This window comes from Mauremys reevesii, linkage group 4 (assembly GCF_016161935.1).
Source record: "Mauremys reevesii isolate NIE-2019 linkage group 4, ASM1616193v1, whole genome shotgun sequence".
NCBI lineage: Eukaryota > Metazoa > Chordata > Testudines > Geoemydidae > Mauremys > Mauremys reevesii.
In genome coordinates this window covers 14,802,088-14,826,681 of record NC_052626.1, presented here as the reverse complement: position 1 = coordinate 14,826,681, position 24,594 = coordinate 14,802,088, and the positions used below count along the sequence as shown (strand labels likewise).

The window sequence follows — 24,594 nt, the reverse complement described above, 5'->3', positions numbered from 1 at the left end:
GTAGGCATGCCTGCGCATGCTCCACCGGAGCCGCGGGACCACGGGACCGTCCGCAGCCACTTCTGCCCCGGCCGCAGGACCGGGGAAGAGCGGCGCGGCGCGCTGCCCTGCTTGGGGCGGTGGAATTTCTAGAGCCGCCCCTGGCCTGCACCCCTCACGTCCTCCTGCACCCAACCCCCTGCTCCAGCCCTGAGCCCCCTCCAGCACCCAAACTCCCTCCTGGAGCCTGCACCCCTCACCCCCCTGCATCCCAACCACCTTCCTCAGCCCTGAGCCCCCTCCAGCACCCAAACGCCCTCCTGGAGCCTGCACCCCTCACCCCCTCCTGCAACCCAACCACCTTAACCAGCCCTGAGCCCCCTCCAGCACCCAAACTCCCTCCCAGAGCTTGCTTGCTTCCTTCTGCAGTGGCCTGTTCTGTGGCTGAAGTGAATCCAATGCCTGGAGCTCATTCCTATTGTCAATGACTGGATTTCTAGTGGTTAGGCGACTAGCTGGAGACGTGGGATCAGTTCCCTGCTCCCCCACAGATAATGTCACCAACTCTCATGATTTTTATCTTGAGTCTTGTGATACCTGGTGGTTTTCTTAAGATCCTAGACACTGGAGTCATGTGACTAAAACAGAATCTCAGTTTTCATTTGGGGGCGGAGGAGGGAGTAAATTTCTAGCCCTTATGGCTGCTGAGAAGATTTGAATCCCAAAGGTGTAAAAGCTAGAAAGCAAATAAAAAGAACTCCAAATGAATTATTTTAAGAATCTTACTATTTTCAAGCCAGTCCCATGACTTTTGGGAAGCCTGGAACATTCAGAAATGATGAGTGGGATTGACGGTACTGAATACTGGAGATTATGGAGATTAACCTTGCTGTAACAGGGCTTCGTTTGGGCGTTTTAACATCACCCTGCATTTCCTCACTGCTGGCTTGCTTTTTAAACAGTAACCCAATCTAGCTTTGGCGAGTATGCGTGTTAATGTATTTCAGGGCCTTGGCTGTCAAAGTCCAACTGAAATTTTAAATTCAAATTAGTCCTCGAGATTGGAGTTCTTTGATCCTACAGTATTCTGGAAGCTACTACCTTCGTCTGTGGTCTGTACATAGTGCAGGACAGCCGTGTATAGTACCTTGAACAAGAACTAGACCACTCTGGAGAGGCAATGACCCCTTTTGTGCTAATAAGTTGAACTAAATGTAACAAAGCTGAGCAAAACTCTCTCCTTGTCCTTTTTAATGCTGGGTCCGTGAGGTGGTGTAACTAATTAACACGCTGAGCTTCGGATAGCTGCATTGCAGAAGGTGCACCGCCGATGGTCACTGGGCTTCTGCCAACCTCCACTTGCATCATTTGTTACTTTAAATCAATACCATTCTGTTCTGCTTTTAACTTCTACTAGTGGAGCTGAAGCACCTACATTTACAACCTCATCTTTGATGGAATCGGGATACCCGCTTTGTCATTATGCTGGAGAAGTGGGGCTGTGAAGTAGGCACGTCCAGGAGCCGAGTACAAAGGCAATCGTTCAGTGACATGGCTAACATGTCTGAAACTGGGAAGGAAAAATAGAAACGTGGTCGGATAACAATACAAGTGAAGTTCCTTCCCAGCATCGCATAGATGTTTTTCAGTAATAGATGTACAAGGCTCATTCCAAGCCAGAATGAATGTGTAGAACAGTCACTTGCTGTCAAATTAAGGGGTGAATGGTGCATCCTACAAAAGATATCAATGAGAAATGTACTGTGCAAAGCACCAATGTGTGTGCGCACAAATGCACCCAGAGTTATTGAACCCAGGAGCCAGAGAAGAAGTATCTGCTGTGACTACAAATCAGACAAAGGGGAAACAGTGGTTGCAGCAGACCTAGGGAATAAAAGCACAGACCTAGACAAGGCTGTTAGGATTGTCATTTAAAGGACAGCAATGTAGGAATGTTCGACTACTTTCGTTTCTTCTAATAGGTGAGTTTTACTGCCACTCGCCTCTTCATGAGCACTGCAAAAAAGCCCTGCTACTTCTCAGCAGCAATAGTGCAGAACTTCTCTCAGGCCCTGATTCTGCCATCCGTACTCACAATGAAGGGTATCTTATACTGCAAGTTATTCTCTTGAACTTTTGTTTGGCCTTTGTCATCAACCCCTAGGTGCAGAGTGCATGGCAGTATCACAGTCTGGAGGTGAGGAGAGTGTAGGTCACTCTGGCTATATACTTATTTGACAGCAATGAGCAGGGTCTCATGCTTAGCTGTAGATGGAAGAGGTCATTTTGGCCACTGTTTGCATTTCTCTGCCCAGGAGCAGTAAAAGCCTGTGAGATTGCACATCACCTGTTTGTCACACCCTTTGGCTCTCACTGATTACTCAGCAGCTCTGAAAATTGGACCACTTTTTAAATGCCTAAATATGGATTAACTTCGGGCATCCAAAGTGTGAACATTTTGAGCATCATGTTAATGATATTGCTCAATTGAAATATCACTGAACTAACTGGCAGATATATTTTTGCTTCCTTTGCCAAGTAAGAGAACTGATCCTTAAGGAAGAAAATTGTTTTCTTGAGATCATCATTGCTTAATTTGTGCCAGCGCTTGCCACTTCATAGCCCCAGTACTTCTGGGCTTGCCGCCTCAGTTATGAATGTAAAAAAATAAAAATTGCTTGAGCCCCGGCACTTAAGTGCAAGATCCCCAGCACCTCTTTCATTACAAATTAAGCACTGGAGATCATCCTTTCAAAGCAGATTGAACACCTCCAGCAAACATGTGTCTGGGTTGTCAGAGCTGTGTGAGCTCTGTGATGATCTGTGCTCTTTTCCAAGTCTCAACCATTATTTTATAATACTTCTCAGGGCTCTGTCTAAAAGGTAAAATACATTTCATGTTGCACTCTCACTCTTAACTCAGTCTAGGTAGGATCTCATTCCATGTAGAATTTGTCACTGGATCAAACTGGGCAGCCATAATCCCTCAGTTTCTATAAACTTGATATACAAATACCTGAACGAATGAGGTTTCCTTTGTTCCCCTGCAGTGTGATATAAGCTGCTGAAATCTTGACTTTCTTCTTGAGTGAGCTACAGCAGAATGAAAATGTAAATGATCTGTACTGGGATAAAAAACTCTTCTATATACCAAGCACTAAAGTAACTACTTTGTGCAGTCTAAACCCTGAAATAAATGGAGAATGCTTGAATTCTGTCAAATTTAACCACAAGTATAACGATAATCCTGGACATGATGTGCTTTAGACCCACTTGTGCGGCAGAAATCGGCTTAGCCAAACTATCTGCTTTATACTATGTCTTTGGACTAAGTCCCTCAAACAGATCGCTCTCAGCTCATAGGATAAACCAAAGGATATGTTTTGAACTGGTCTGAATCCATAAAGATTAGGGATAGCTGAACCTTTAATGTTCTCCTAATATTCATTTGAAAGCAGTTACCTTCCGCTAATGGGAAAATAAAATTGAATAGCTAAGCAAAGATAGAATTCCCAGAGATTTAGCAAACTAGAGCAGCACAGTGACGAGGCTAGAACAGTCTATCAACAAATCAGACTAAATGAGGCCAAAAATAAAAATGCAGTGGGCCAGCTCCTCAGCTGGTGTGAAGTGGCACAACTCTGACCTTCATGGATGTAATGATGCTGCCTCTGGCGGGACACAACTGAGAGTCTCAGTTCAGGACAAATTGCTTAGAGCAGGGCAGTTACAGACCGAAGCTGGGCTTTCTCCACTTCTAAGGCACATCAAACCAGCCAAACATGGAGGACTTTGGTCTCACCCCACTGGCTAACCAGCAATTCCCTTAGACACTCCAGTTTCCCAGTATCACCACCAGTGCCACTCATTATGGGCAGTGATGAGCTGCCAAAATCTTAACAACCGGTTCCCTACCGGGTCTTCGGCAGCACTTCGGCAGTGGGTCCTTCACTCGCTCTGGGTCTTTGGCGGCACTTCAGCGGTGGGTCCTTCAACAGCCCCTTTAACAGCTGGCTCTACACCGGCTTCTAAATTTAACAACCGGTTCTTGCGAACTGGTGGGAACCGGCTGCAGCTCACCACTGATTATGGGGATCAGGGCCGCCCAGAGGGGGGGGCAAGTGGGGCAATTTGCCCCAGGCCCTGGGCCCCGCTGGCGCCCCCCGAGCCGCTCCAGGTTTTCGGCGGCACTTCTGCGGTGGGCCTTTCACTCGTTCCGGGTCTTCGGCGGCGGGTCCTTCAGTGCAGCGGAAGACTCGGAGCGAGTGAAGGACCCGCCGCTGAGGTGCTGCCGATGCCTCGGAGCGCCACCCGGTGAGTACAAGCGCCACTAGCGGCAGGAAAAAAAAAGCCGCAGTCAGCAGCACTTAGGCTGCTCTACTGTCGCCGCGTCATTCTTTGGCGGCAATTCAGCGGCAGGTCCCTCTCGGAGGCAAGGACCCACTGCTGAATTGCCGCCAAAGACCTGGCCCTGCCCCAGGCCCCCTGAATCCTCTGGGCGGCCCTGATGGGGATGAATGGTTATGAAAACCAATGTCTCAGTAAAAGAAAAGGGGGCCTAGAGGTGAGGGGAAGAGAGAGGAAGTGGGACTGGGAGCTGGTGGGGGAGGCTGGAGCTAGCTGGAGAAGGAGACTGACTGAGAGCCAGAGGGAAAACTGAGAAGGAAAATGAGATGGGATGGGAGGACTGTGAGCCAATATTATTGGAGGGCAGACTGAGTTCAGATGATGAGTCCTGAGATGGAAACTAGGACTATAAACCAAAGTGGGGGTAAATGGGTGTGTGGGGGAGGAGAGACAGATTGGACAAGGAGCAAGGGAAGGGGAAACTGGAACTTGCTGGGCAAGGAAACTAGGACTGTGAGTAGAACAGAAACTGGAATGCGGACATTGAGCCTGGAGAGGCAGACTAGGTCTGGCTAAGCAAGGAGACTGGAACTTTACTGAACAGCTTGAGGAGTGGTGCAAAAACAGGCTAAGGACTATTTAGAAAAGCTGGACGTGCACAAGTCCATGGAGCCGGATCTAATGCATCCGAGGGTGCTGAGGGAATTGGCAGATTCATTGGCCATTATCTTTGAAAACTTGTGGCGATCGGGAGGAGATCCCCGACAATTGTAAAAAGACAAATATAGTGCCCATATTTTAAAAAGGGAAGAAGGAGAATCCAGGGAACTACAGACCAGTCAGCATCACCTCAGTCCCTGGAAAAATCATGGAGCAAGTCCTCAAGGAATCAATTTTGAAGCACTTGGAGGAGAGGAAGGTGATCAGGAACAGCGAACATGCATGCAGCAAGGGCAAGTCATGCCTGACCAACCTGATTGCCTTCTATGATGAGATAACTGGCTCTGTGGATACGGGGAAAGCGGTGGACGTGATGTACCTTGACTTTACCAAAGCTTTTGATACAGTCTCCCACAGTATTCTTGCCAGCAAGTTAAAGAAGTATGGATTGAATGAATGGACTATAAGGTAGATAGAAAGCTGGCTAGATTATCGGGCTCAACAGGTAGCGATCAATGGCTCGATGTCTAGTTGGCAGCCTGGTATCGAGCGGAGTGCCCCAGGGTCGGTTCTGAGGCTGGTTTTGTTCAACATTTTCGTTCATAATCTGGAGGATGGAATGGATTGCACCTTCAGCAAGTTTGCGGATTACACTAAGCTGGGAGGAGAGGTAGATACGCGGAAGGGTAGAGATAGTGTCCAGAGTGACCTAGACAAATTGCAGGATTGGACCAAAAGAAATCTGATGAGGTTCAACAAGGACAAGTGCAGAGTTCTGCACTTAGGACGGAAGAATCCCATGCACTGCTACAGGCTGGAGACTGGCTAAGCAGCAGTTCTGCAGAAAAGGATCTGGGGATTACAGTGGATGAGAAGCTGGATATGAGTCAGCAGTGTGCCCTTGTTGCCAAGAAGGCTAATGGCATATTGGGCTGCATTAGCAGGAGCATTTGCCAGCAGATTGAGGGGAAGTGATTATTCCCCTCTATTCGGCACTGGTGAGACCACATCTGGAGTATTGTGTCCAGTTTTGGTCCCCCCACTACAGAAAGGATGTGGACAAATTAGAGAGAGTCCAGTGGAGGGCAATGAAAATTATTGGGGGGCTGGGGCACATGACTTATGAGCAGAGGCTGAGGGAACTGGGCTTGTTTAGTCTGCAGAAGAGAAAAGTGAGGGGGGATTTGAGAGCAGCCTTCAACTACCTGAAGAGGGGGTTCCAAAGAGGATGGAGCTCGACTGTTCTCAGTGGTGGCAGATGACCGAACAAGGAGCAATGGTCTCAAGTGGGTCCAGTTGGGTCTAGGTTGGATATTAGGAAAAACTATTTCACTAGGAGGGTGGTGAAGCACTGGAATGGGTTACCTATGGAGGTGGTAGAATCTCCTTCCTTAGAGGTTTTCAAGGCCCAGCTTGACAAAGCCCTGGCTGGGATGATTTAGTTGTGGTTGGTCCTGCTTTGAGCAGAGGGTTGGACTAGCTAACCTCTTGAGGTCTCTTCCAACCCTAATCTTCTATGATTCTGCGAGTGCAGACTGGGACTGGGTGGACAAGGAGAATGGGAATGAGATGAGCAGGGCCGACTCCAGGCACCAGCTGAGCAAGCTGGTGCTTGGGGCGGCAGATTCTAGGGGGCGGCATTCAGCCCAATCCTAGGGCGGCACTGACGCTTTTTTTTTTCTGCTCTGGCTGCCCTGTAAGGGGCAGAGGAGGGGAGCGCCCTGCAGCAAATTTGGCAGGGCAGCCCGCGTCCTTCCCTCCCCACCGACCAGAGCAGCTTGGAGCCCTCCCGGCAGGCGGCGCGGAGGTCGGGGCCGCGGGGTGAGCGCCCCCCCTGAAGCCCTGGCTGCCCCCCTTCTCTCTCTCCCCCCTTGCTCCTTCCCCTCCCCCCACATTAGACCCAGGCGCACACTCTGCAGCACAGGGAGTCCCCTGGCTCCGGCCGCCCTGTAGGGTTTTTTTGTTTTGTTCTTCCCCTGCTTTGCCGGCCGCGCCATTCCCCCACCCCCGCTTTGCCGCTCCAGCCGTGCCGCAGGTTGGTTTTTTTTTCACCTGCTTTGCCGCGCCAGCCGTGCAGTTTTTTTGTTTTTCCCCCACCCTGTGTTACCGCTCCGGCTGTGCTGCAGGTTTGTTTCTTTTCTTCCCTGCTTGGCCATTCCAACTGCGCCGTCTTTTTGTCCCCCCCCCACCCCGCTTTGCCGCTCTGGCGCCGCTGTGGTTTTCTTTTTGTTTTTTCCCCTGCTTTGCTGCTCCGGCGGCCCCTCCCCCCCCCCCCTTTTTTTTTTGCTTGGGGCGGCAATAAAGCCAGAGCCGGCCCTGGAGATGAGTAGCCTTGGGAAAGACAGAGACTGGCAGGGATAATTTTTTTTGGGGTGGGAGGGGTGGAGTGAGGACAGGATGGAAGGATCTGGGGTCTGTAGTGCACACTCCCCTCCAGAGCTCAATGGGAGTTAGGTGCTCAGTGGAATTTCAAGTAGTTTTTTCTGTGTAATGAGTACATAAAATGGCTGAAGATGACATTTTCCAAAGGGCTACCTTTGCTCCCAGAGAAGCCACTGAGGGTCTGTCTACACTTCAGTTGGAAGCATGTCTTCCACCTTGGGTAGACAGACATGCACTAGCTCTGGCCAAGCTAGCTTACTATGAATAGCCGTGGGGCAATAGTAGCATGGCCTAGCCACATGAGCACAAGCTAGCCACCTGAACCCCTGGGTCCAAACTCGGGTGGCTAACTCATGACACAGTGTCCGCTCTGCTATTTTTAGTGTGTTAATCCTGCTCAGTCTAGCATGTCTGCCTGTCTAGCTGGCATGCTCCCAGCAGCAGTGTAGACACCTGAATGTTTTACCATTGAGAGAGTTGTCTTTAGCTACTGAAATGCAAATGTCCTCATTAGGCCATGCCCATGTAGGGGACAAAAAGTCCTGTTTTGTACTATACTAAATGCAGTATTTTTTGAAAGCCATTCCAAGCTACTTTGGATACTCAGATTTATTTTAAACTATATCATGCAGCTCTCCACACTTTAAATGATACTAATAATGTTTGCTGTTCTTCTCTTTTCATCAAAGCGAGTGGATAAAGATGTGAAAGTCTCTCAGTACTTAGATTATAAGAGAATGCTTTGAAAGTAAACCAGGGTGTTTTTGTCTCTTAAAATCTCTGCACAACATAAATAACATGTATCTTAATGCTTTTTCATTAGAAGTAATATAATATGTAATGTGTTCAGCCTTTTCTTTTAGCCACAAGTGAAAGTGCCCTTAGACTTCCAGTTAAAAGTGCAGCGTTTCAATTCTGCAGCTGCCATTTTCAGCAATGCTAAAAAGTTGGCCCCATCTACAATAGCTGCAAACTGACATTGCTCTCACACGGGGCTGAGTTGAGTTCTAACAACTACTGGTAAACTCAGTATTTTTAGCAGAGTTAGACACGACTTTTATTTCTCTTCCTATAATTTAAAATCCTTCTGCTTGCCCCATTAACCTTCTTGTGTGGCTACTTAATGGGTGCTTGCCTTAAGAAACATTGAACAGAGATAAAGGCATATCTACAATGAAACAACTAAAATGTATTAATTATTCAACAAGGCATTTCATATTTGAAAAGCATCATTAATCATTAGACTTGTTAAAGGTCCCCTGTTTTTGTAGGAAATTTGGAGGGGGTTGATATGTTTAAGCACACCATTAAATCCAGCTAACTTTACTTTGCTTTTGTGACTATAAAAAAAAAAAAGCCGCTCTGCAAGCTGTTGATTTCTGAAATTGCATTGTGTGCTTTTTTACGTAAAACTAATTAAACCGTGCATAACCCAATTACAAACTATTCCCTTAGAGCAAATTTTATATTTAACTGAGCCAGGATGCGTCAGCTGAGAGACCGGGCTCTATATTTGCAAACAGGAGCTGTGTAATGGCTCAAGTGGCCAAATAAATATGCTGATTGTTTTGTCTCTTTCTTCATGCACTGTGTATATTTGGATCAAACCAGCTACTTTCTGACGTGTCAGTAGGGTGACCAGACAGCAAGTGTGAAAAATCAGGACGGAGGTGGGGGGTAATAGGAGCCTATATAAGAAAAAGACCCAAAAATGGGGACTGTCCCTATAAAATTGGGATATCTGGTCACCCTACATGTCAGGTAACAGTTTTGCCTCCGCCACCTAAGCAGAATATCTAGGACAGTGGTTCCCAAACTTGTTCCACCGCTTGCGCAGGGAAAGCCCATGGCTGGCCCAGCCGGTTTGTTTACCTGCCACATCCGCAGGTTCAGCCGATCGCAGCTCCCAGTGGCCGCGGTTCGCTGCTCCAGGCCAATGGGAGCTGCTGGAAGCGGCAGCCGGTACGTCCCTGACAAAAGTTTAACTGACAAAAGTGTTAGTGTAGACAAAGCCTAGGGAGTTTGTATCCTGGTGTGAGGGGAAAGGACATGATTTCTTCACGTGGGCATCATCTCCAACACTGGCCCCACCAATCCACTAGCATCCCAGGGGTCAGCAGGGGAAGGTAGTTCATCCTGCCATGGTGAGCCTGGCTGACTTTGGTCTGTGCCCAGCTGGCACAGTCTGCCTCAGCCAGGCCATGGCAAACCCCAGCCCCACCCTGTAAATGAAGAGCTTATTTTTCAAAAATGAGAGGACTGCTGCTGGGCTGGAAAAGAACTCAAAGCTATGCTGGACCCCTTGTGGTTGTTAACAGAGCCTGTGGCACATTTTGATAAAGAAAGTGTGTGATCTCCAATGTCCTGAAGTCAGCAGAATTACTGTGGATTTACCCTGGTATAAATGGGAGCTGAACCATCCCACTGGCTCTTACGACAGCAGTTTCTTGGCTATTAAATAAGAACATAACATAAGAACATAAGAACGGCCGTACCAGGTCAGACCAAAGGTCCATCTAGCCCAGTATCTGTCTACCGACAGTGGCCAATGCCAGGTGCCCCAGAGGCAGTGAACCTAACAGGCAATGATCAAGTGATCTCTCTCCCACCATCCATCTCCATCCTCTGACAAATAGAGGTTAGGGGCACCATTCCTTACCCATCCTGGCTAATAGCCATTTATGGACTTAACCACCATGAATTTATCCAGTTCTCTTTTAAACGCTGTTATAGTCTTAGCCTTCACAACCTCCTCAGGTAAGGAGTTCCACAAGTTGACTGTGCACTGCGTGAAGAAGAACTTCCTTTTATTTGTTTTAAACCTGCTGCCTATTAATTTCATTTGGTGAGCCCTAGTTCTTGTATTATGGGAACAAGTAAATAACTTTTCCTTATCCACTTTGTCCACATCACTCATGATTTGATATACCTCTATCATATCTCCCCTTAGTCTCCTCTTTTCCAAGCTGAAAAGTCCTAGCCTCTTTAATCTTTCCTCATATGGGACCCTCTCCAAACCCCTAATCATTTTAGTTGCCCTTTTCTGAACCTTTTCTAGTGCCAGTATATCTTTTTTGAGGTGAGGAGACCACATCTGTACACAGTATTCAAGATGTGGGCATTCCATGGCTTTATATAAGGGCAATAATATATTCTCTGTCTTATTCTCTATCCCCTTTTTAATGATTCCTAACATCCTGTTTGCTTTTTTGACCGCCTCTGCACACTGTGTGGACATCTTCAGAGAACTGTCCATGATGACTCCAAGATCTTTTTCCTGACTCGTTGTAGCTAAATTAGGCCCCATCATATTGTATGTATAGTTGGGGTTATTTTTTCCAATGTGCATTACTTTACATTTATCCACATTAAATTTCATTTGCCATTCTGTTGCCCAATCATTTTAGTCACTGTACCTATTAACTTCTCTCTAACTATCCCCCTCATTTTTGCATAGTTCCCCCTTTTGAAATTTAATGCCACAGTGTTGGGCTGTTGAGATGTTCTCCCCACCACAGGGATGTTGAATGCTATTGTATTATGGTCACTATTTCCAAGTGGTCCTGCTATAGTTACCTCTTGGACCAGCTCCTGTGCTCCACTCAGGATTAAACCTAGAGTTGCCTCTCCCCTTGTGGGGTCCCGTACCAGCTGCTCCATGAAGCAGTCATTTAAAGTATCGAGAAATTTTATCCCTGCATTTTGTCTTGAAGTGAAATGTTCCCAGTCAATATGGGGATAATTGAAATCCCCCACTATTATTGGGTTCTTAATTTTGATAGCCTCTCTAATTTCTTTAATTTCTCTTAGCATTTATAGACTCATGTTTTTTCTTTTAGTTTCCCACCATTTTCCTATTGCAAGTGCAGCTCCACCCATGGCTTGCAGCAGATCCAGACCACAGAGTGGTTGAAATGCCAGGAGCCTGTCCACACTAGTGCTCCTATCTTTGCTAGTGTGGGTGGAGCTGTACCAGATGGTTGGAAGAGAAATGCTGGTGTAGACAAGGCCAAAGAATTTCTCACTCCAACAGCAAAGTAATGTCTACATGTCCCTGTCACTTTGAGCATGTGCCCTCACTCTCCAGACTGGTTTCACTCCTTTTGTGGAGGTCACATTCGGTAGAATACTACTTATACCATTTACCACCTGCAAGGAGGATCCTCTCCTGGGGAATCCTCCTATGTCTGGGGAATGAAAAACTGCAAGCCAACCAGACCAGGGATGACCATGTGGGAAAGCTTGGATAAGGCTATGGAGAGACAGGGAGAGCAGGAGGCGAGAGTATAGAGGAAAGGGACATTGGAAAAGGACAGTGAACTACAAGAGAAGACAGAGTAGATGGGGAACTAGAGAAGAAAGAAGTCTAAGGCCTAGTCTACAGCTAAAACTTAGGTTGACCTACCTGTGTCACTCAGGGGTGTGAAAAGTGGTGGATGTACTTCAGCTATGGAAACTCCTCTACCGTCACTGTAGTAAGTGTCTACACTACAGCAGTATAGATGCAGCTGTGCACCTGTAGTGCTGGGAATGTAGACATACCCTTAGTCAGAGGAGGACAGGGTGTAAGGGATGAAGCAGCGGTGGGGAGAGGAACTCCTAATGGCCCCCATAAATCACATCAAACTGTCTGGGTAAATCTAAGGGGAAAATGTCATTTCTGACCTTAGCTGGAAAAAATCTGGCTGAATGATCTCCTGGGACTGTTGCAAAATGGCATTTCCTTTCCTCTGCTCTTTTCTATCCCTCTGTGTTCAGATGCTGTCACCCTCACTACAGGCTTATTGGTGCTGTTTACCAGATTAAAATGGATAACTGAGATTTCTTAGCATTTGCCTGTACTCAGGTCATTTCTTCCTCAATGCACACTACAATACCAGCATATTGACTGCATAGGCAATGCTGCTGGGCACAAAACAGCGTGGGGAGTAACTGGCCTCGCCTCATGAACTTTAAGCAAATTTATGCTGCCATTAGCTGCCCCTTGGATCCAATGAAATTGCCATGGCATCTATGTATGTGTGGGAGGTACCTGATTATATGACTTTAAATGATGTGCCTTTCCCTCGTAGACAAGTTCCTGAGCTTGAGCAGGCAATGAAAGTTTCTCTGTACTAATGAAATGCCCAAGTCCTAATGGACTAGTAGGCTTCATAGCTGTGTACCTTCAACATTACTTTATAGTGCAGAATGCTGGGGAATGTGAAAGTATGACATATCCAAACTATCTTCATTCCATACAACCTGCCTCAGAAAAATCCTCCGTATCTTTTGGCCCAGAACAATCTCAACCCAAGATCTATTGACACAGTACAGCCAAGAGGATATGAACGCCATCATTGCCAGGAGGCATTGGAAATGGATTGGCCATGTGCTTCGTGTGGGAATGGATTCCATCACCAGAGTAGCAATAAGATGGACACCTGAACGCAAGCGAAAATGAGACCACCTGAAAACGACTTGGCGAAGAGCTGTGGAAGCCGAGCTGAAAACCTGGGGCACAGCTGGGGAACCATTGAAAGACTTACCAGAAACAGACAGGAGTGGAGGAGCTTCGTCGCCGCCCTAAATGCCAGAGGCGTGATAAGAGCATGATGATGATGATGCTTTCAGATTAAATCTGCATTTCTACTGATAAAAATACAAGTCACTACTAATAGGTTTTCAGATTGCATTAGCAAAAAATACATATAAATTGTATGATGTGTCTATAAAAAATGAAGAGGGTGAAAAAGTCACTAACACATTATGATGGATTCAAAAACTTGTCTTTTCTGAGACTTGTAAGAATATCATTGGGTAGCTCTCAAAGGCTGCTGCTGAAACGGAAGGCTGATATCCACTTTCCCAGTGAAACAAGTGCAGATAGTTTCCCAGCTTGATAGCAGCCCCATGAGTCGTTCTGCACATACTGCCTGATCCAAAGCCCATTGAAGCCAATGGAAAGATTCCCACTGATTTCACAGGCTTGGACCAGGCCTACACATGATAAATTTAGGACTCTGATCCCGGAAACTGCCCCGTGTAGGTGGAGCTGTGCCCCCACATGAAGCCCTTTTGATTTAAATGGGTCTCCAGCACACATTTTTTTCCAGAAAGTTACAGCCCTAGAGCACTTCCCCCTGTGTTCCATGTATTACTACATGTCAGGTATTCTGCTATAGAGATGTTCACACTGTAGGTGGTCAGGTGAGATTCATATGGCATAGTTAGAATGCATCATATTTTACCACATCCCATGTATTATTTCAGAATGTAGCAATTGCCATGTAATTCCTCTTGAACTAATAGAGGGCCAGACCTCGCTGACACCGCTCCTGCAACACAGGAGCAGGATGGTTGAAGTTAGTGAGTAAACACTAGGCATCACATGATGGTTGTGGGATGAGGCCCCCACAATTTGTGCCCGGTGGATTAATTAATGAATATTTGACCAGTTCTTTGCAAACTTGTTAAGTTCTGTGTATGTGCTAAAGAGTTGGAGGATTATTCTTTGGAAATGGGTTGAGGGAGATGACACACAAGACCACTGCAGACATGTCATGAGAATTCTGCCTCCATTGCATTTTTTTAAATTCTTCCATTTGTTTGTTTTCATACCGAGCTAAAGAGATGCCATTTCCCATTTAGATCAGGATCCTCCTCTTTCCTGGCTTGCTCAGACATCGAAGTTTACTGTTGGGACTAAGGAAACTTTTAGAAAGGAAGGAAGGGAGATAGATGAATTATGACACTTGAAGTCAAAGGGAAAATTCTAAAAGGAAAATGTAATTAAGAAATAAATTGAAAAGCGGATGCACCTGTGATACAGTGGCCAGAAACGATTATTTTAGAGGAAAAATGATTGCAGGCAGCTTAATTCTATTTCATTCCCTCACTGTAGGGATTTGGGCTGTCTGCTCATTTATTTGGATAGAAAGCAAACCTTTTCTGCTTTTTTGTTAGTTGTAATGAGTATTATTTTGCTGCAGCATTTTAATTAAACACCATCACATCCATGTAAGTATCTCAGTACATTTAGAACAGTGGAACTCTCCTCTGTTGCTTTTCAGATGCACTTGGCATTTGATATTTTTGGTCCTTGCTATTAATTGCTCTGTAAATACACAAAGGGGGAAAAGTAAGTTTATCTGCTGGGGAAAAGCGCCAAGGTTTTTGTAAATCCAAGGCTTTTCAAAGAGAGTGAATGGTTTGGAGGAAATTCAAAAGACAGTACATCTCAGTGTCAGTGGGCTATGTTTTAATGACCGTGTTCAAGGCAGGAGAAGAAAGGACAGAACAAAGAGGCAGCAAAAATGGTAAATGACATTGACACAAAATATGCAGTGTTATTATAGCCATAAAGGGGGGAGGGATAGCTCAGTGGTTTGAGCATTGGTCTGCTAAACCCAGCGTTGTAAGTTCAATCCTTGAGGGGGCCATTCAGGGATCAGGGACAAAAATCCATCTGGGGATTGGTCCTACTTTGAGCAGGGGGTTGGACTAGATGACCTCCTGAGGTCCCTTCCAACCCTGAGATTCTGTGATATAGGTCCCCTGGTATTAGAGAGACAAGGTGAGTGAGGTAATATCTTTTATGGGACCAACTTCTGTTGGTGAGACAAGCTATCAAGCTTACACAGAACTCTTCTTCAGATCTGTGAAACATACTAAAAGTGTCACAGCCAAATACAAGGTGGAACAGATTGTTTAGCAGAAGTAGTGAATACATATTTCAAAGGACTATTTGAGGTGAAGTGACCCATTAACACCACTCCAATCATAGGGAGAAAGGTTGTTAATGGCTTACAGATTGTTGTAATAAGCCATAATTCCAGTGTCTCTATTCAGTCCATGATTTTTAGTGTCTACTGAAGCTATGAATTTAAGCTCCAAGGCTGGTCTTTTATGCAGGTTTCCTTTGAGGATGAGGACTAAGAGGTCAGGTATAGAGAGATCACTTTGTGAAAAGTGTTCACCAACAGGTGATAGGGTATTTTTGTCTTTTATCGTTTTCCTGTGAGTTCATTGGGAGCCCAGTGATTGTCTGGTTTCACCCACAAAGATGTTGTTGGGGCATTTAGTGCACTGGATACGGTACACCACATATTGTGATAGGCATGTGTTGGATCTTGAAAGGTGAGTTGTGGGGGGTGTATATCATTGTAGCAGTGGAGATTGTCTGCAGGTTTTGCATCTGTTGTTCTGGCAGGGCCTGGCACCCTTTGAATTGATGTGTCCTGGTCTGTGTGGTGCTTGTTTCTGATGATGAGCTTGGAGTGGTTGATGGTACTTACACTGTGGTCATCATCATGGTACGGTGCCTGTAGAGTGGCAGCCTGAAATTAAGTTAAGTGTATTGTGACACTCTGTACCTCGGGGGAACTCCCTGAACTCCCATGTTCATCCTTACAATATAATTGTGTGGTATCAATGCAACGTTTGTCATGTCGGGTGTCTTCAGAAGGCTCATGATGCACTGAGAATTGTTGTTACAGTAATGTTATAGGTTGTGATTACATGTGTATAGTTATGAGGCTAAAAATATGTCCTCATGGCTTAAAACAAGCCCAGGCAAAAACTCTCCAGAAGCAGAGGGACAGTTCACACCTCATCAGGGCATGTATGGGACAAACCCAGCCCAGCCTCACAGGAACAAACGACACTGGCCTAGGCAGCAACAAAGGATCTGTTGGACTCTCCAGTGAGTCACCCACGTCTCTTGGTCAGTTTGAGGACTATGATGAGATAATGCTCACCTGACCCTGAAGGGGGGGACAAAACCAAGAGAGAAGAAAGAACATGATAAAAGGGAGAGATGTTTGCCATGCTCGCTCTCTCTTCCACCTCCATCTGCAGATACCACCACCAACCAACTGAAGTGCTGATCAAAGGGGAGAGCCTGGCTGAAGGGCAACCAGCCAGCCTGTGGTGAGAAGCATCTAAGGTTGTAAAGGCATTGAAAGTGTAAAGATCAGCTTAGAATGTGTTTTGCTTTTTATTTCATTTGACCAAATCTGACTTCTTGTGCTTATAATCACTTAAAATCTATCTTTTGTAGTTAATAAATTTGTTTTTTTATTCTACCTGAAGGAATGTGTTTGGGTTGAAGCATGTCAGAGACTCCCCTTGGGATAACAAGCCTGGTACATATCAATTTGTTAATTTGACAAACTCATATAAGCTTGCAGCATCCAGCTGGTGTAACTGGACACTGCAAGACAGAGGTTCCTAGGATTGTGTCTGGGACCGGAGCTATTGGCTAGTGTCATTCAGTTCCACAGTCCAAGCACCGGCTGGCCAAAAGTGCTCACTTACGTAGCTGGGAGCAGCTTACATGCCAGAGGCTGTGTGTGAACAGCCCAAGAGTGGGGCTTCTCACAGCAGAGCAGGGTAAGGCTGGCTCCCAGATTCGAGGATTGGAGTGACCTAGCAGATCACCGGTCCGGATAACACCAGGTGAATGTTATATGTATATAATTTGAGATACTAGACCAGCCTTACAGCTTCACTGTAGCACTTCACTGTCACTGCTTAAAGAGAGAATGCTCCTCCTTTTGCAGGGACTGGAAGCAAGATCCTATGAGGGATAGAAGCCTATGCAGCTGATTCTCCTTAGGACAAGGCACTGCTATTGGCCACGTCTTGAACCATTATGTTCTCTCGGAACACTTCCTAGCCCACGACTTTCTCTAGAATTGGTGCACATCTTGGGTTCTCTTTTGTGTGTGTGTTTTATTTGCTGAGCTTGTATGAAATCTCTGATTATAATGATTTTTATATTGCCAGTAAGGCTGCATAAAAGAGAGAATGTTCCCGTCTTCCAGCTAGACTCCTACATGAAATTGTTCTCCCGTTGTATAAACATCCGTAAAGAAATGGGGACATGTCCGGCCTGATATTTACAAAAATGATTTCACCATCTCCTAAAGCAAAAGTGTAACACAAGCAAACAGCTGTTAATAGATCAGAAAATAACAGCTCTCATGAGTGCTTTTGACTCAGAACTCCTGAAAAGCACCTCTAATAAGGCCTGCACTATTCTTTTCTGTGATGATACATATTTTATCAATACAACCTTACCAGCAGGAAGGAAGCTGAATGCTGGGTAATCCCAGAAGGGAGTCACAGGAGAAGACAGTCGTGAATGTGATGTTAGTCGGAATATCAGGTTTTATTAAATTTAAAAGATGTGTTAAAAGTACAGATGAAAACATAACTTGGCTGCAATTAATTATTTCTTATACTGTTAGGCATTTCTTCAGTGTTCATCACTGTAATTAGCTGAATTTACAATACTGATAATTCCCCCACCCCCAAGCCCTCCTATGAAAAATGTACACACATTAGGAGTCAGTATAAATGCATCCGAATCTGTTCTGATCTGAAGTACCGTCAATCCTGATGTATCGTTTCCTCCGCCACAGAATACATGGTAGGTCCTCACTGGATCCTGGAAGTGCTTTAACCAATTATTCTGGGAACTGGATGTGGTTGAAAATTTCCCAGGGGAATGTTTTCCTGTCGGAAAATGTCATTATGGTAAAATTAAAAGTTTCCAAGGGAATGTGTCAATTTTGACAAAACTTTTTGTTTTGAAAAAAAAATCAAAACAAAGCTTTCCTTGTTGGAACAGAACGTGGTTGGTGTTTGTTTCAAACTGACTTAGACATTTGTTTTATATTAATTTTAAAATCAAGTCGAAGGTGGAATGAAATGTTTCAGTTGTCCCAAACCAAACGTTTAAAAAAATGTTTTGTGTGTGTTTTCATTCCAATTCAGAACAAAAACACATTTTGAAATTGCAGCATTTCCCCTGGAGCAGAAATTCCAGTCCCTGCACAGATCTGCTGGGCGTTCTCTTGCTTCCTACTGCAAACACCAACCTTGAGTCCCATTAGATATAGACAGTGATATAGGGGGAAATCCTGCAGCACAGGCTCAGATCCTTTCTCAGGCAATAGTCCCACTAACACCAGCGCGTGAAATGCCCAAGTACCTGATGTACTCTCTGGCCTGAAAAGCTCACTCCCCTACCATAAATACATTAAAGACTGTGAGGTGCTCAGATGGGGGCCATAGAAATTCCTAAGGCACATACAGATCATCTGTGGATTGCCTCGTTAGGTGCCTGACCATCATTGTACTGGCGTGGAATGGTGTTAGCTGGGTAGCATACTAATTATTTGCATTATCCAGAGGTGCTGATTGAGACTGAGGCCACATTGTGCTCGGTGCTGTACAAGCACATAGTGGGACATGTCCCAAAAAGCTTATAATCTAAAGAGACAAGACAGACTACAGGTGGAAGAATAGCAGTATTATTATCCCTATTTCACAGACGGGGGAACTGAGGCAATTAGAGATGAAAGCCCATAGAAAGACTTCCACTGATTTCAACTCAGGCCTCAAGTGACTTGCCCAAAGTCACTCGAGAACTCTGTGGCCCAGCCAGCAACTGAACCCAGCTGCCTTGATTTCCAATGTCTTAACCGCTAGCCCACCCTTCCCCCTCTCATCTCTGGTTTAGACTGTAGCGCACATACACCATCCTGTGATGGTTAAAGTTCAAGCTTCCAAAGCCTATGGTTCATATGCGATGGACACAGCCATTCTGTGGATGGAAAAAGCTGTGTGGAGGCAGCAGGAAGAGGAGATGCTGCATGGCTAGAGGGGCTATCAGCAGTTGTGCTAACTCCCTAGCTCCTATAATATTGTGCCGAGGAGGCAGCACTCTCAGGCTGCCAGAAATTCAAAGTTCAAATAACCTTGTGCCAAGGTTCTTGCCTCTTAGGAAAACAAAGACTGGGAGAATTGGTCTGATAATTCACTCCCCTCCTTGCCAGGGAAGCAACTGTAACTAACTGCAGTGACAAATTGCTTTCCAGCAACGGCCGCTGTAGCTGCTGGTGTTCGATGGACTTTGGTGCTTTATACTCTTCATTTCCATCAACAGTAAGCAGCTATTGGTGATTTAGTCCTGTAATTATTGTGCAGCCGTGGCAAATTGAGGGTACAGTTAAGCACTAAACATTGCAAATTAAATCTCATTGGTCAGGAGAAAAAGTTGATTTAAGTGTTCCTTTGTCAAATTTCAGCCCAAGAGTGGCTGTGCATTGTATCCAACAATTGAGATACTCCTTAAGATATAGGTGAGAAAGGGAGATGCATGTAATCCATCTTCCTTTTGATGTGCAAAGAAGACGTATGCGATTTTTTTCCACTCATTTAAACTGTGTGCCTGTCACTTTTAGACTAAATTTGGTCAGAAAACAGACTTTCATTCCCACGGGAAATTCTGACATTATCAGAGGCACAGTATTATTATTTATCGGGGCATGCTATGATAGTTTTGACATCATCAAAATGATTTGATGTTTCCAATTTTTTTTCAGAATTTCCATTTTGCAAGAAAAAAAATGTTTTGTTCCAAATTAAAATGAAAAGTTGAAATGTTTTGCAGGATGGACTTTTTGAAAAAAGTTTTGATTTGGAAACCTCAACCCGTGTTGATAATGTCAAAAAATGTTTATCAAAGTGCCAAACGTTTCATTTTGAAACATTATAATAGACTATAAAATATTAAATATACAAAAATATATAAAAGTCAAAACAATATTAAACACGATGGGTTGTTTTTTTACCATATTGAAACAAAGCATTTTGATTAGAGTTCACTGAAATGTGGGATTTCTTGCTCATGGAAAATGTCACCTTTTAAGATATGTCTACACTGCACACCACTGAGAGTGGAGAGGTAGAGTGACCCAGTACAGTATACGAGTATCTCTGAATACAAAACTCACACAGTAAGCTCCAAACGAACTGAACATTTGATGAGTGGAGCTGCCAGTGATTAATGCTCTGAAGTGTTTTTTAACTATGGTGAAGCCAACTTTGAGAAGACTGTTGCTTTATATAAGATCACAAATTAAAAGGAAAAATTGTAGCATGGCTTCCCAGCTGTGTCTCATGACCTGGCTCATTTTAAAGGAAGTAGTCTTGAAGGCACTTATGGAAAGCAATTTATTTACTAGATGTACTCTGGTTTTCCACCCATAGGCACCAGGCAGGCACATGGGTAGTTCATTAAGGTTTGGAATATGCAGCAACTCTGTGCCAAACATTTACTTCATAACTTTTCACATCAAATTCCTGCCAAGATTTGAAATCAGAAAATATAGCCAATTACTGGAGATAGGAGAGCAGGAAATGCCATATAGAATTCTCCTTGGCATTGATCAAAAACAATTGCGTTTCAGCTCTCAAAGATTCTCTCTGCCCCAATCAAAACTCCATTAGAAATTCAGAATTAAACTTGTGCAACAGCTAGAGTAATCACCCTGTGATGACTTTGCAGACCTCCGGCAAGCCCACAAGCTAATGGCTCACAGCTGTCATAGGAACGTCATTGGGGACCACTGTGAGAATCTCTAGGGTATCTAGTCACTGACACCAGAGTGCAGAGAAGAAAAATATAAAATCAATAGCTGACATCGTTACCCAGATTTTCAGAACCCAAAGCACTGGTAACTTAACTGTTTCACTCTAGGTGGTGTCAGGAATAAATCAATGGGAACACTGCAATTCCAGCTGATGAAAATTGATACAAGTAAGCGTGCTTGTATCTAAAACTACAGTTTATTAGATTTAAGCAATAGGGTTAGAACATCCCAAATAATTACCTAGAATTTGTGGTGGTATTGAGTAATTGACAGCAGGGCCATGATGGCCAGTCACTTCCCCGTTGGGAAGTCAGGCGTCAGGAAAAGGTATCTCAGGATAGCTTCAGAGCACTGCTGCAAAGTAACTCTAGTATGTAGGGTTTTTATAACTAATGTCTACAAAACACACAAATCATAGTCAACCCTATTGGGCCATCACAGCTCCTAACATCAATAAACTGCTTATCAACTAAACATTCCTAGTCATAATATACTTCTGTATCAAAGGCACCTAAATTTAAGGTCCTCATCCACTTATTTTCCTTCAGTCTCAATTTGTTGACTCTTTTCTCCCTTCCTCCCATTCTGATTAGCAAAAATTGCAATCCTGCAGCTGGCATATGAACTTGCCTCCAGAAGTCCTGCTTATTCCAATGAACCCTTAACTATGTGGTGTTCTGTTTTATTAATTCATGGTGGCTGAATGCACACAAGATGGTTGCAATTAGCCTGATCAAAATCTGGGGTACCCATACCTCTCAAATCCAGGGCAACAACTTGGGTGTTCCATCCAGGTTAGGGGCCTGAACCCAATGAAACCAACTTCTTTCTACTGCCTCTCCCCATGATCTGCAGTATTCTTGCAACTCAAGAGAAGAGCTGAGAGCTACCCTCATACAAAAAACATCCACAGTAAAGATGCAAAGAAGTCATGCATGAGCCTAGTGGAAGGGTTGCTGGGTATATACACAATGCAGTATGAGCTAGACAGTAGCTGTTGTGGGGAGCCAGAGGGAAGGGTCATTCCTTGTAGCACCCAAGAAGTGGTCAGTCGCGTTCCAAAACTCCTGATTTCCCATGTGTAGGGTTTGCTCATTCCCACCCCACTCCTGGTGCAATCTGCCCCAAAGGGTGCAGGGTTGGGGTGGTCTTAGCCATATCTGTCCCCACTGCTGCGTTGAGCAGTAGAGGTGGTTGTGCCCCCACACAACATGGGGCAATGCCTCCAAGCACTTGCTCTGGGATGGTGAGCTTCTGTACCAACTCTGGCATGGGCCAGTATCTAAAACACACAGCCTGGAAATTGCCTGTCACCAGTTGAGAGGTGTTCTTGGGTGTGGGGAGCAGTTCCAGATGCCGTAAAGTAACTTGCCAGATAACAAGACTAAGAGGGTTTTCTTTCCTTGTCAGAATCTTTGTTGATTACGTGTTTGACATGAAGATAGATCTCAGTAATTAATATCTCACGTCAGGCCCATCTCGCTTTGCTGAAGCAGGTAATGTGAGCTTGTCACTGCAAGTCATGTGAACCATCGACCTCTCTATCATTTTCAGGAAGGAAAATGCAGGTGTTGATGCAGTTACAGGGCACAGCATACTGTAAATGGCCATTTATTTTCTGTCCTGCTTTCCAAAAGCAGCCAATAGTGTGGAGTTTCTAAGCAGAGACTGTCTGGAAGGCAAAATAGCTTTGGGAACTTGGCCCTTATTTGCAGTACATCCTTTTAGAATATAAAAAAAAAATTACATAATTTAAACAGTGACAAATGATTTACTCACAAGGCAAAGTGTAAATTGCTCATTGTAAGCTGTGGAGTCAGTCACACCAGGTAGAAGTTTATAACATGAAGATGGCTTCTTTTCTTTCAAGGTCTCAGAATGAAATTTGTGCATGATGCAAATATGAGCTGATGTATTTCAGTTTTAATATATGGGAAGAAAATGCTTCTGCCATCAACAATACCGTAAGAACATAAGAATGACCAAAGATCCATCTATCCCAGTATCCTGTCATCAGACAGTGGCCAATGCCAGGTGCCCCAAAGGGAATAAACAGACCAGCTAACCATCAAGTGATCCATTCCCAGCTCCTGGCAAACAGAGGCTAGGGACACCATTCCTGCCCATCAGCCATTGGTGGACCTATCTTCCATGAATTTATCTAGTTCTCTTTTGAACCCTGTTATAGTCTTGCCTTCACAACATCCTCTGGCACCATCCTCTGTGCTCACCATAAGCACAGCGATATCAGAGCCACTGAGGTAGACAGCGATATAATTCTAAAACATGATCAAAGTTCTCCGCTGATGTGCTTTATAAACTATTTATCACCATGCTTTGGCCCCAATAAGACAAGGAATTCCTTGAGTCTACTGTATCTTTAGACCTTTGTAGCCTACTTATATTGATACACTCAGGGTCTTATAGTGGTGCTAGAATGAACTCGTTCTAATGACTGAACCTCAAGGAAGGGTTTGCTGGCAAATGCATGAAATACATTAAGCTTCTTTAATCTTTTTTATGGTTTCCCGGCACTAGTGGATCAACCAAGTGATGCCATAGTCTGGATAGTAAAGTGATGACATAGTAATTGATGACATCACTGACTGTAAATGGGTTAAGAACCTGTTCATTGCTTCTGAATTCTGATTCCCCCCGCCCCCCAATATGAGGTTTCTGGGGAGAAGGAAATGCAATTTGTGATACTTCCAGGACAGGGGATCTTCTGTGCAGGATGCTGGGCTGAGAAAGGGAGTATTTGTAGAAGATGGGCACAGGCAGAAATGGATGTTGTGAGGAAACATGGCCTTCACTGACAGCTTGGTGGTTGGGGCACTGGCTTGTAAGAGACCCAGCTACATGTGCCCTTCTGTGCCTGACTCATAGCAATTGTTCCCCAACCCAGATCATGCTGAATGAAGTACAGCAGGCACTTGAAACTGGATCTCATACAGGGCCAAGCCCCAACCACCAGGCTATAGTGACAGACTCTCTCTCATGCCAAATTTGAAAATGGACATTTCAGCCCAATTCTATTTTTGTGGCATGAAAACAAATTTAAAAAAAACCCTCTGACATTGCAAAATGGAATTGCCTTCCCCCAGCCAGCTCGCCATTGGCTACCCTGGATCATTGGAGTGCACAGAAAGTAAATGGCTATGTTCTTTGAAACTAAAAGAGATTTAAATATATATGGCCTATTTGTCCAGCTCCTTCACCACCTACCTATCCCACAAGAGATAAGAGGGGGATGAGAAAACATTATTTCCCCAACATATTGTGCAGTGAACGTGTCAATAAGCAGTTCTGATTTTTATGACTTTAGTTTGGTTACAACCCAAATGTAGCCTTCCCCAGCAATGGGTTGTTAGAAAAGGGCTGGGCTGAACCAGCTTATGCCTGGAACTACTTTCACTGATTACCGTATCCAAAATATAACATTTATTTATTGAATTTTGTGTGTTAAATGACTGGTTTAAAGTCCAGGACTCTAAAGGGAGTCTAGGCATTTTAGATTTGGAACTCAACATTTCACTCTTTGCTCAGTGCTTTCGCTCAGTTCACTATGGGTGAAATCCACCCCTGTGCAGAGGGATGCCGGGACTAGTTACCTGCTACTGTGAGGGCTCAAACAGAACTTGCATGATGCATAGCCTGTGTGACCCCGCTGTGCGGGACTGAATTCCATTGCAAGTATTTTGTGTGGTTATTTCCCCCCAGCAACAGTAAATGTTTTTGATACAGCTCAGAGGACTTGGATTAGAGATGGCTGAACTGACCAAACTTTGGCCAAAATGAGGCA

General features: G+C 44.8%; 1 long non-coding RNA gene across 3 annotated transcripts; it reads right to left on the bottom strand.

Moving 5' to 3' along the window:
* Positions 1–1,183: 1,183 nt before the first annotated feature.
* LOC120405338 lies at positions 1,184–12,059 on the bottom strand. Of its 3 annotated transcripts, XR_005598513.1 has the most exons (4): positions 12,034–12,059; positions 11,774–11,892; positions 2,996–3,072; positions 1,184–1,549 (listed from the first exon to the last, which is right to left on the bottom strand). It is a non-coding gene; the product is annotated as an uncharacterized LOC120405338 (long non-coding RNA). The 3 variants fall into 3 exon arrangements; XR_005598511.1 differs by lacking the exon at positions 11,774–11,892; XR_005598512.1 differs by lacking the exon at positions 12,034–12,059 and having other exon boundaries at positions 11,774–12,025.
* Between the last annotated feature and the right edge of the window lie 12,535 nt (positions 12,060–24,594).